Here is a 9833-nt window from a genome sequence, read left to right on the forward strand (position 1 = left end):
AAGGGAAATTTATAATATTGCAATGCTTCAATAGCATTTTGATCAACCTCTAACGGGCTTGTGGCGCAATGGATAACGCGTCTGCCTACGGAGCAGAAGATTCCAGGTTCGAGTCCTGGCAAGCTCGGTATTAACATTTAAAGATGATTATTAGAGTATAACGGAAGGGAAATTTATAATATTGCAATGCTTCAATAGCATTTTGATCAACCTCTAACGGGCTTGTGGCGCAATGGATAACGCGTCTGCCTACGGAGCAGAAGATTCCAGGTTCGATTCCTGGCAAGCTCTTTTTTGTTTTCGTAAAATATCTTTTATGCGTCATAAAGAATGCATAAATACAATGTTTGGAAATTTTATTTAGAATACGAAGCAAGGGCTTGTGGCTTAATGGATAACGCGTCTGCCTTCGAAGCAGAAGCTTCCAGGTTCGAGTCCTGGCAAGCTCGGTATTACCATTTAAAGATGATTTTTAAAGTATAACGGAAGGGAAATTTATAATATTTCAATGCTTCAATATCATTTTGATCAAAATCTAACGGGCTTGTGGCGCAATGGATAACGCGACTGCCTACGGAGCAGAAGATTCCAGGTTCGAGTCCTGGCAAGCTCTTTTAATATTTTCGCAAAAGATCTTTTATGCGTCATAAAGAATGCATAAATACAATGTTTGGAAATTTTATTTATAATACGAAGCAAGGGCTTGTTTCGTAATGGATAACGCGCCTGCCTTCGAAGCAGAAGATTCCAGGTTCGAGTCCTGGCAAGCTCGGTATTACCATTTAAAGATGATTATTAGAGTATAACGGAAGGGAAATTTATAATATTTCAATGCTTCAATATCATTTTGATCAAACTCTAACGGGCTTGTGGCGCAATGGATAACGCGTCTGCCTACGGAGCAGAAGATTCCAGGTTCGAGTCGTGGCTAGCTCGGTATTACCATTTAAAGCTGATTATTAGAGTATAACGGAAGGGAAATTTATAATATTGCAAGGCTTCAATAGCATTTTGATCAACCTATAACGGGCTAGTGGCGCGATGGATAACGCGTCAACCCACGGAGCATAAGATTCCAGGTTCGAGTCCTGGCAAGCTCGGTATTAACATTTAAAGATGATTATTAGAGTATAACGGAAGGGAAATTTATAATATTGCAATGCTTCAATAGCATTTTGATCAACCTGTAACGGGCTTGTGGCGCAATGGATAACGCGTCTGCCTACGGAGCAGAAGATTCCAGGTTCGAGTCCTGGCAAGCTCGGTATTAACATTTAAAGATGATTATTAGAGTATAACGGAAGGGAGATTTATAATATTGCAATGCTTCAATAGCATTTTGATCCACCTCTAACGGGCTTGTGGCGCAATGGATAACGCGTCAACCCACGGAGCAGAAGATTCCAGGTTCGAGTCCTGGCAAGCTCGGTATTACCATTTAAAGCTGATTATTAGAGTATAACGGAAGGGAAATTTATAATATTTTAATGCTTCAATATCATTTTGATCAACCTCTAACGGGCTTGTGGCGCAATGGATAACGCGTCCGCCTACGGAGCATAAGAGTCCAGGTTCGAGTCCTGGCAAGCGCGGTATTAACATTTAAAGCTGATTATTAGAGTATAACGGAAGGGAAATTTATAATATTTCAATGCTTCAATATCATTTTGATCAAACTCTAACGGGCTTGTGTCGCAATGGATAACGCGTCTGCCTACGGAGCAGAAGATTCCAGGTTCGATTCCTGGCAAGCTCTTTTTTGTTTTCGTAAAATATCTTTTATGCGTCATAAAGAATGCATAAATACAATGTTTGGAAATTTTATTTATAATACGAAGCAAGGGCTTGTGGCTTAATGGATAACGCGTCTGCCTTCGAAGCAGAAGCTTCCAGGTTCGAGTCCTGGCAAGCTCGGTATTACCATTTAAAGATGATTATTAAAGTATAACGGAAGGGAAATTTATAATATTTCAATGCTTCAATATCATTTTGATCAAAATCTAACGGGCTTGTGGCGCAATGGATAACGCGTCTGCCTACGGAGCAGAAGATTCCAGGTTCGAGTCCTGGCAAGCTCTTTTAATATTTTCGCAAAAGATCTTTTATGCGTCATAAAGAATGCATAAATACAATGTTTGGAAATTTTATTTATAATACGAAGCAAGGGCTTGTTTCGTAATGGATAACGCGCCTGCCTTCGAAGCAGAAGATTCCAGGTTCGAGTCCTGGCAAGCTCGGTATTACCATTTAAAGATGATTATTAGAGTATAACGGAAGGGAAATTTATAATATTTCAATGCATCAATATCATTTTGATCAAACTCTAACGGGCTTGTGGCGCAATGGATAACGCGTCTGCCTACGGAGCAGAAGATTCCAGGTTCGAGTCCTGGCAAGCTCTTTTTTATTTTCGTAAAAGATCTTTTATGCGTCATAAAGAATGCATAAATACAATCTTTGGAAATTTATTTATAATACAAAGCAAGGGCTTGTGGCGTAATGGATAACGCGTCTGCCTTCGAAGCAGAAGATTGCAGGTTCGAGTCGTGGCAAGCTCGGTATTACCATTTAAAGCTGTTTATTAGAGTATAACGGAAGGGAAATTTATAATATTTCAATGCTTCGATATCATTTTGATCACCCTCTAACGGGCTTGTGGCGCAATGGATAACGCGTCTGCCTACGGAGCATAAGATTCCAGGTTCGAGTCCTGGCAAGCTCGGTATTAACATTTAAAGATGATTATTAGAGTATAACGGAAGGGAAATTTATAATATTGCAATGCTTCAATAGCATTTTGATCAACCTATAACGGGCTTGTGGCGCGATGGATAACGCGTCTGCCTACGGAGCAGAAGATTCCAGGTTCGAGTCCTGGATAGCTCGGTATTACCATTTAAAGATGATTATTAGAGTATAACGGAAGGGAAATTTATAATATTGCAATGCTTCAATAGCATTTTGATCAACCTCTAACGGGCTTGTGGCGCAATGGATAACGCGTCTGCCTACGGAGCAGAAGATTCCAGGTTCGAGTCCTGGTAAGCTCGGTATTAACATTTAAAGATGATTATTAGAGTATAACAGAAGGGAAATTTATAATATTGCAATGCTTCAATAGCATTTTGATCAACCTATAACGGGCTTGTGGCGCGATGGATAACGCGTCTGCCTACGGAGCGGAAGATTCCAGGTTCGAGTCCTGGATAGCTAGGTATTACGATTTAAAGATGATTATAAGAGTATAACGGAAGGGAAATTTATAATATTGCAATGCTTCAATAGCATTTTGATCAACCTCTAACGGGCTTGTGGCGCAATGGATAACGCGTCTGCCTACGGAGCAGAAGATTCCAGGTTCGAGTCCTGGCAAGCTCGGTATTAACATTTAAAGATGATTATTAGAGTATAACGGAAGGGAAATTTATAATATTGCAATGCTTCAATAGCATTTTGATCAACCTCTAACGGGCTTGTGGCGCAATGGATAACGCGTCTGCCTACGGAGCAGGAGATTCCAGGTTCGAGTCCTGGCAAGCTCGGTATAACCATTTAAAGCTGATTATTAGAGTATAACGGAAGGGAAATTTATAATATTTTAATGCTTCAATATCATTTTGATCAACCTCTAACGGGCTTGTGGCGCAATGGGTAACGCGTCTGCCTACGGAGCATAAGATTCCAGGTTCGAGTCCTGGCAAGCTCGGTATTAACATTTAAAGATGATTATTAGAGTATAACGGAAGGGAAATTTATAATATTGCAATGCTTCAATAGCATTTTGATCAACCTATAACGGGCTTGTGGCGCGATGGATAACGCGTCTGCCTACGGAGCAGAAGATTCCAGGTTCGAGTCCTGGATAGCTCGGTATTACCATTTAAAGATGATTATTAGAGTATAACGGAAGGGAAATTTATAATATTGCAATGCTTCAATAGCATTTTGATCAACCTCTAACGGGCTTGTGGCGCAATGGATAGCGCGTCTGCCTACGGAGCAGAAGATTCCAGGTTCGAGTCCTGGCAAGCTCGGTATTAACATTTAAAGATGATTATTAGAGTATAACGGAAGGGAAATTTATAATATTGCAATGCTTCAATAGCATTTTGATCAACCTCTAACGGGCTTGTGGCGCAATGGATAACGCGGCTCCCTACGGAGCAGAAGATTCCAGGTTCGAGTCCTGGCAAGCTCGGTATTACCATTTAAAGCTGATTATTAGAGTATAACGGAAGGGAAATTTATAATATTTTAATGCTTCAATATCATTTTGATCAACCTCTAACGGGCTTGTGGCGCAATGGATAACGCGTCTGCCTACGGAGCATAAGAGTCCAGGTTCGAGTCCTGGCAAGCTGGGTATTAACATTTAAAGATGATTATTAGAGTATAACGGAAGGGAAATTTATAATATTTCAATGCTTCAATATCATTTTGATCAAACTCTAACGGGCTTGTGGCGCAATGGATAACGCGTCTGCCTACGGAGCAGAAGATTGAAGGTTCGATTCCTGGCAAGCTCTTTTTTGTTTTCGTAAAATATCTTTTATACGTCATAAAGAATGCATAAATACAATGTTTGGAAATTTTATTTATAATACGAAGCAAGGGCTTGTGGCTTAATGGATAACGCGTCTGCCTTCGAAGCAGAAGCTTCCAGGTTCGAGTCCTGGCAAGCTCGGTATTACCATTTAAAGATGATTATTAGAGTATAACGGAAGGGAAATTTATAATATTTCAATGCTTCGATATCATTTTGATCAAACTCTAACGGGCTTGTGGCGCAATGGATAACGCGTCTGCCTACGGAGCATAAGAGTCCAGGTTCGAGTCCTGGCAAACTCGGTATTAACATTTAAAGATGATTATTAGATTATAACGGAAGGGAAATTTATAATATTTTAATGCTTCAATATCATTTTGATCAACCTCTAACGGGCTTGTGGTGCAATTGATAACGCGTCTGCCTACGGAGCATAAGAGTCCAGGTTCGAGTCCTGGCAAGCTGGGTATTAACATTTAAAGATGATTATTAGAGTATAACGGAAGGGAAATTTATAATATTTCAATGCTTCAATATCATTTTGATCAAACTCTAACGGGCTTGTGGCGCAATGGATAACGCGTCTGCCTACGGAGCAGAAGATTGAAGGTTCGATTCCTGGCAAGCTCTTTTTTGTTTTCGTAAAATATCTTTTATACGTCATAAAGAATGCATAAATACAATGTTTGGAAATTTTATTTATAATACGAAGCAAGGGCTTGTGGCTTAATGGATAACGCGTCTGCCTTCGAAGCAGAAGATTCCAGGTTCGAGTCCTGGCAAGCTCGGTATTACCATTTAAAGCTGTTTATTAGAGTATAACGGAAGGGAAATTTATAATATTTCAATGCTTCGATATCATTTTGATCAACCCCTAACGGGCTTGTGGCGCAATGGATAACGCGTCTGCCTACGGAGCATAAGATTCCAGGTTCGAGTCCTGGCAAGCTCGGTATTAACATTTAAAGATGATTATTAGAGTATAACGGAAGGGAAATTTATAATATTGCAATGCTTCAATAGCATTTTGATCAACCTATAACGGGCTTGTGGCGCGATGGATAACGCGTCTGCCTACGGAGCAGAAGATTCCAGGTTCGAGTCCTGGATAGCTCGGTATTACCATTTAAAGATGATTATTAGAGTATAACGGAAGGGAAATTTATAATATTGCAATGCTTCAATAGCATTTTGATCAACCTCTAACGGGCTTGTGGTGCAATGGATAACGCGTCTGCCTACGGAGCAGTAGATTCCAGGTTCGAGTCCTGGTAAGCTCGGTATTAACATTTAAAGATGATTATTAGAGTATAACAGAAGGGAAATTTATAATATTGCAATGCTTCAATAGCATTTTGATCAACCTATAACGGGCTTGTGGCGCGATGGATAACGCGTCTGCCTACGGAGCGGAAGATTCCAGGTTCGAGTCCTGGATAGCTAGGTATTACGATTTAAAGATGATTATTAGAGTATAACGGAAGGGAAATTTATAATATTGCAATGCTTCAATAGCATTTTGATCAACCTCTAACGGGCTTGTGGCGCAATGGATAACGCGTCTGCCTACGGAGCAGAAGATTCCAGGTTCGAGTCCTGGCAAGCTCGGTATAACCATTTAAAGCTGATTATTAGAGTATAACGGAAGGGAAATTTATAATATTTTAATGCTTCAATATCATTTTGATCAACCTCTAACGGGCTTGTGGCGCAATGGGTAACGCGTCTGCCTACGGAGCATAAGATTCCAGGTTCGAGTCCTGGCAAGCTCGGTATTAACATTTAAAGATGATTATTAGAGTATAACGGAAGGGAAATTTATAATATTGCAATGCTTCAATAGCATTTTGATCAACCTATAACGGGCTTGTGGCGCGATGGATAACGCGTCTGCCTACGGAGCAGAAGATTCCAGGTTCGAGTCCTGGATAGCTCGGTATTACCATTTAAAGATGATTATTAGAGTATAACGGAAGGGAAATTTATAATATTGCAATGCTTCAATAGCATTTTGATCAACCTCTAACGGGCTTGTGGCGCAATGGATAGCGCGTCTGCCTACGGAGCAGAAGATTCCAGGTTCGAGTCCTGGCAAGCTCGGTATTAACATTTAAAGATGATTATTAGAGTATAACGGAAGGGAAATTTATAATATTGCAATGCTTCAATAGCATTTTGATCAACCTCTAACGGGCTTGTGGCGCAATGGATACGCGGCTCCCTACGGAGCAGAAGATTCCAGGTTCGAGTCCTGGCAAGCTCGGTATTACCATTTAAAGCTGATTATTAGAGTATAACGGAAGGGAAATTTATAATATTTTAATGCTTCAATATCATTTTGATCAACCTCTAACGGGCTTGTGGCGCAATGGATAACGCGTCTGCCTACGGAGCATAAGAGTCCAGGTTCGAGTCCTGGCAAGCGCGGTATTAACATTTAAAGATGATTATTAGAGTATAACGGAAGGGAAATTTATAATATTGCAAGGCTTCAATAGCATTTTGATCAACCTATAACGGTCTAGTGGCGCGATGGATAACGCGTCTGCCTACGGAGCAGAAGATTCCAGGTTCGTGTCCTGGATAGCTCGGTATTACCATTTAAAGATGATTATTAGAGTATAACGGAAGGGAAATTTATAATATTGCAATGCTTCAATAGCATTTTGATCAATCTCTAACGGGCTTGTGGCGCAATGGATAACGCGTCTGCCTACGGAGCAGAAGATTTCAGGTTCGAGTCCTGGCAAACTCGGTATTAACATTTAAAGATGATTATTAGAGTATAACGGAAGGGAAATTTATAATATTTTAATGCTTCAATATCATTTTGATCAACCTCTAACGGGCTTGTGGTGCAATTGATAACGCGTCTGCCTACGGAGCATAAGAGTCCAGGTTCGAGTCCTGGCAAGCTGGGTATTAACATTTAAAGATGATTATTAGAGTATAACGGAAGGGAAATTTATAATATTTCAATGCTTCAATATCATTTTGATCAAACTCTAACGGGCTTGTGGCGCAATGGATAACGCGTCTGCCTACGGAGCAGAAGATTGAAGGTTCGATTCCTGGCAAGCTCTTTTTTGTTTTCGTAAAATATCTTTTATACGTCATAAAGAATGCATAAATACAATGTTTGGAAATTTTATTTATAATACGAAGCAAGGGCTTGTGGCTTAATGGATAACGCGTCTGCCTTCGAAGCAGAAGCTTCCAGGTTCGAGTCCTGGCAAGCTCGGTATTACCATTTAAAGATGATTATTAGAGTATAACGGAAGGGAAATTTATAATATTTCAATGCTTCGATATCATTTTGATCAAACTCTAACGGGCTTGTGGCGCAATGGATAACGCGTCTGCCTACGGAGCATAAGAGTCCAGGTTCGAGTCCTGGCAAACTCGGTATTAACATTTAAAGATGATTATTAGAGTATAACGGAAGGGAAATTTATAATATTTTAATGCTTCAATATCATTTTGATCAACCTATAACGGGCTTGTGGTGCAATTGATAACGCGTCTGCCTACGGAGCATAAGAGTCCAGGTTCGAGTCCTGGCAAGCTGGGTATTAACATTTAAAGATGATTATTAGAGTATAACGGAAGGGAAATTTATAATATTTCAATGCTTCAATATCATTTTGATCAAACTCTAACGGGCTTGTGGCGCAATGGATAACGCGTCTGCCTACGGAGCAGAAGATTGAAGGTTCGATTCCTGGCAAGCTCTTTTTTGTTTTCGTAAAATATCTTTTATACGTCATAAAGAATGCATAAATACAATGTTTGGAAATTTTATTTATAATACGAAGCAAGGGCTTGTGGCTTAATGGATAACGCGTCTGCCTTCGAAGCAGAAGATTCCAGGTTCGAGTCCTGGCAAGCTCGGTATTACCATTTAAAGATGATTATTAGAGTATAACGGAAGGGAAATTTATAATATTTCAATGGTTCAATATCATTTTGATCAAACTCTAACGGGCTTGTGGCGCAATGGATAACGCGTCTGCCTACGGAGCAGAAGATTCCAGATTCGAGTCCTGGCAAGCTCTTTTTTATTTTCGTAAAAGATCTTTTATGCGTCATAAAGAATGCATAAATACAATCTTTGGAAATTTATTTATAATACAAAGCAAGGGCTTGTGGCGTAATGGATAACGCGTCTGCCTTCGAAGCAGAAGATTGCAGGTTCGAGTCGTGGCAAGCTCGGTATTACCATTTAAAGCTGTTTATTAGAGTATAACGGAAGGGAAATTTATAATATTTCAATGCTTCGATATCATTTTGATCAACCCCTAACGGGCTTGTGGCGCAATGGATAACGCGTCTGCCTACGGAGCATAAGATTCCAGGTTCGAGTCCTGGCAAGCTCGGTATTAACATTTAGAGATGATTATTAGAGTATAACGGAAGGGAAATTTATAATATTGCAATGCTTCAATAGCATTTTGATCAACCTATAACGGGCTTGTGGCGCGATGGATAACGCGTCTGCCTACGGAGCAGAAGATTCCAGGTTCGAGTCCTGGATAGCTCGGTATTACCATTTAAAGATGATTATTAGAGTATAACGGAAGGGAAATTTATAATATTGCAATGCTTCAATAGCATTTTGATCAACCTCTAACGGGCTTGTGGCGCAATGGATAACGCGTCTGCCTACGGAGCAGAAGATTCCAGGTTCGAGTCCTGGTAAGCTCGGTATTAACATTTAAAGATGATTATTAGAGTATAACAGAAGGGAAATTTATAATATTGCAATGCTTCAATAGCATTTTGATCAACCTATAACGGGCTTGTGGCGCGATGGATAACGCGTCTGCCTACGGAGCGGAAGATTCCAGGTTCGAGTCCTGGATAGCTAGGTATTACGATTTAAAGATGATTATTAGAGTATAACGGAAGGGAAATTTATAATATTGCAATGCTTCAATAGCATTTTGATCAACCTCTAACGGGCTTGTGGCGCAATGGATAACGCGTCTGCCTACGGAGCAGAAGATTCCAGGTTCGAGTCCTGGCAAGCTCGGTATAACCATTTAAAGCTGATTATTAGAGTATAACGGAAGGGAAATTTATAATATTTTAATGCTTCAATATCATTTTGATCAACCTCTAACGGGCTTGTGGCGCAATGGGTAACGCGTCTGCCTACGGAGCATAAGATTCCAGGTTCGAGTCCTGGCAAGCTCGGTATTAACATTTAAAGATGATTATTAGAGTATAACGGAAGGGAAATTTATAATATTGCAATGCTTCAATAGCATTTTGATCAACCTATAAC

At 40.0% G+C, this 9833-nt stretch overlaps 32 non-coding genes across 32 annotated transcripts; all 32 read left to right on the top strand.

Annotated features, from left to right (window-relative positions):
* Positions 1-54: 54 nt before the first annotated feature.
* TRNAR-ACG (transfer RNA arginine (anticodon ACG)) lies at positions 55-127 on the top strand. The gene has a single exon. It is a non-coding gene; the product is annotated as a tRNA-Arg (tRNA).
* A 91-nt stretch (positions 128-218) lies between these two features.
* TRNAR-ACG (transfer RNA arginine (anticodon ACG)) lies at positions 219-291 on the top strand. The gene has a single exon. It is a non-coding gene; the product is annotated as a tRNA-Arg (tRNA).
* An 85-nt stretch (positions 292-376) lies between these two features.
* TRNAR-UCG (transfer RNA arginine (anticodon UCG)) lies at positions 377-449 on the top strand. The gene has a single exon. It is a non-coding gene; the product is annotated as a tRNA-Arg (tRNA).
* A 91-nt stretch (positions 450-540) lies between these two features.
* On the top strand, positions 541-613 carry TRNAR-ACG (transfer RNA arginine (anticodon ACG)). The gene has a single exon. It is a non-coding gene; the product is annotated as a tRNA-Arg (tRNA).
* Positions 614-1191: 578 nt separating this feature from the next.
* Positions 1192-1264, top strand: TRNAR-ACG (transfer RNA arginine (anticodon ACG)). The gene has a single exon. It is a non-coding gene; the product is annotated as a tRNA-Arg (tRNA).
* Positions 1265-1683: 419 nt separating this feature from the next.
* On the top strand, positions 1684-1756 carry TRNAR-ACG (transfer RNA arginine (anticodon ACG)). Its single transcript has one exon. It is a non-coding gene; the product is annotated as a tRNA-Arg (tRNA).
* An 85-nt stretch (positions 1757-1841) lies between these two features.
* TRNAR-UCG (transfer RNA arginine (anticodon UCG)) lies at positions 1842-1914 on the top strand. The gene has a single exon. It is a non-coding gene; the product is annotated as a tRNA-Arg (tRNA).
* A 91-nt stretch (positions 1915-2005) lies between these two features.
* On the top strand, positions 2006-2078 carry TRNAR-ACG (transfer RNA arginine (anticodon ACG)). The gene has a single exon. It is a non-coding gene; the product is annotated as a tRNA-Arg (tRNA).
* A 250-nt stretch (positions 2079-2328) lies between these two features.
* On the top strand, positions 2329-2401 carry TRNAR-ACG (transfer RNA arginine (anticodon ACG)). Its single transcript has one exon. It is a non-coding gene; the product is annotated as a tRNA-Arg (tRNA).
* Positions 2402-2649: 248 nt separating this feature from the next.
* TRNAR-ACG (transfer RNA arginine (anticodon ACG)) lies at positions 2650-2722 on the top strand. Its single transcript has one exon. It is a non-coding gene; the product is annotated as a tRNA-Arg (tRNA).
* A 255-nt stretch (positions 2723-2977) lies between these two features.
* TRNAR-ACG (transfer RNA arginine (anticodon ACG)) lies at positions 2978-3050 on the top strand. Its single transcript has one exon. It is a non-coding gene; the product is annotated as a tRNA-Arg (tRNA).
* Positions 3051-3305: 255 nt separating this feature from the next.
* On the top strand, positions 3306-3378 carry TRNAR-ACG (transfer RNA arginine (anticodon ACG)). Its single transcript has one exon. It is a non-coding gene; the product is annotated as a tRNA-Arg (tRNA).
* A 91-nt stretch (positions 3379-3469) lies between these two features.
* Positions 3470-3542, top strand: TRNAR-ACG (transfer RNA arginine (anticodon ACG)). The gene has a single exon. It is a non-coding gene; the product is annotated as a tRNA-Arg (tRNA).
* A 91-nt stretch (positions 3543-3633) lies between these two features.
* Positions 3634-3706, top strand: TRNAR-ACG (transfer RNA arginine (anticodon ACG)). The gene has a single exon. It is a non-coding gene; the product is annotated as a tRNA-Arg (tRNA).
* A 255-nt stretch (positions 3707-3961) lies between these two features.
* Positions 3962-4034, top strand: TRNAR-ACG (transfer RNA arginine (anticodon ACG)). The gene has a single exon. It is a non-coding gene; the product is annotated as a tRNA-Arg (tRNA).
* A 577-nt stretch (positions 4035-4611) lies between these two features.
* On the top strand, positions 4612-4684 carry TRNAR-UCG (transfer RNA arginine (anticodon UCG)). The gene has a single exon. It is a non-coding gene; the product is annotated as a tRNA-Arg (tRNA).
* A 91-nt stretch (positions 4685-4775) lies between these two features.
* Positions 4776-4848, top strand: TRNAR-ACG (transfer RNA arginine (anticodon ACG)). The gene has a single exon. It is a non-coding gene; the product is annotated as a tRNA-Arg (tRNA).
* Positions 4849-5261: 413 nt separating this feature from the next.
* Positions 5262-5334, top strand: TRNAR-UCG (transfer RNA arginine (anticodon UCG)). The gene has a single exon. It is a non-coding gene; the product is annotated as a tRNA-Arg (tRNA).
* A 91-nt stretch (positions 5335-5425) lies between these two features.
* TRNAR-ACG (transfer RNA arginine (anticodon ACG)) lies at positions 5426-5498 on the top strand. The gene has a single exon. It is a non-coding gene; the product is annotated as a tRNA-Arg (tRNA).
* Positions 5499-6081: 583 nt separating this feature from the next.
* On the top strand, positions 6082-6154 carry TRNAR-ACG (transfer RNA arginine (anticodon ACG)). The gene has a single exon. It is a non-coding gene; the product is annotated as a tRNA-Arg (tRNA).
* Positions 6155-6245: 91 nt separating this feature from the next.
* On the top strand, positions 6246-6318 carry TRNAR-ACG (transfer RNA arginine (anticodon ACG)). The gene has a single exon. It is a non-coding gene; the product is annotated as a tRNA-Arg (tRNA).
* Positions 6319-6573: 255 nt separating this feature from the next.
* TRNAR-ACG (transfer RNA arginine (anticodon ACG)) lies at positions 6574-6646 on the top strand. The gene has a single exon. It is a non-coding gene; the product is annotated as a tRNA-Arg (tRNA).
* Positions 6647-6900: 254 nt separating this feature from the next.
* TRNAR-ACG (transfer RNA arginine (anticodon ACG)) lies at positions 6901-6973 on the top strand. Its single transcript has one exon. It is a non-coding gene; the product is annotated as a tRNA-Arg (tRNA).
* Positions 6974-7228: 255 nt separating this feature from the next.
* On the top strand, positions 7229-7301 carry TRNAR-ACG (transfer RNA arginine (anticodon ACG)). Its single transcript has one exon. It is a non-coding gene; the product is annotated as a tRNA-Arg (tRNA).
* A 413-nt stretch (positions 7302-7714) lies between these two features.
* TRNAR-UCG (transfer RNA arginine (anticodon UCG)) lies at positions 7715-7787 on the top strand. Its single transcript has one exon. It is a non-coding gene; the product is annotated as a tRNA-Arg (tRNA).
* Positions 7788-7878: 91 nt separating this feature from the next.
* Positions 7879-7951, top strand: TRNAR-ACG (transfer RNA arginine (anticodon ACG)). The gene has a single exon. It is a non-coding gene; the product is annotated as a tRNA-Arg (tRNA).
* Positions 7952-8364: 413 nt separating this feature from the next.
* On the top strand, positions 8365-8437 carry TRNAR-UCG (transfer RNA arginine (anticodon UCG)). Its single transcript has one exon. It is a non-coding gene; the product is annotated as a tRNA-Arg (tRNA).
* A 91-nt stretch (positions 8438-8528) lies between these two features.
* TRNAR-ACG (transfer RNA arginine (anticodon ACG)) lies at positions 8529-8601 on the top strand. The gene has a single exon. It is a non-coding gene; the product is annotated as a tRNA-Arg (tRNA).
* Positions 8602-8849: 248 nt separating this feature from the next.
* TRNAR-ACG (transfer RNA arginine (anticodon ACG)) lies at positions 8850-8922 on the top strand. The gene has a single exon. It is a non-coding gene; the product is annotated as a tRNA-Arg (tRNA).
* A 255-nt stretch (positions 8923-9177) lies between these two features.
* Positions 9178-9250, top strand: TRNAR-ACG (transfer RNA arginine (anticodon ACG)). The gene has a single exon. It is a non-coding gene; the product is annotated as a tRNA-Arg (tRNA).
* Positions 9251-9505: 255 nt separating this feature from the next.
* On the top strand, positions 9506-9578 carry TRNAR-ACG (transfer RNA arginine (anticodon ACG)). The gene has a single exon. It is a non-coding gene; the product is annotated as a tRNA-Arg (tRNA).
* A 91-nt stretch (positions 9579-9669) lies between these two features.
* On the top strand, positions 9670-9742 carry TRNAR-ACG (transfer RNA arginine (anticodon ACG)). Its single transcript has one exon. It is a non-coding gene; the product is annotated as a tRNA-Arg (tRNA).
* The last annotated feature ends 91 nt before the right edge of the window (positions 9743-9833 follow it).

The sequence above is a fragment of the Phalangium opilio genome, unplaced genomic scaffold, assembly GCF_054372755.1.
Source record: "Phalangium opilio isolate 3A_F unplaced genomic scaffold, DU_Popi_V2 ptg000088l_1, whole genome shotgun sequence".
Classification (NCBI taxonomy): domain Eukaryota; kingdom Metazoa; phylum Arthropoda; class Arachnida; order Opiliones; family Phalangiidae; genus Phalangium; species Phalangium opilio.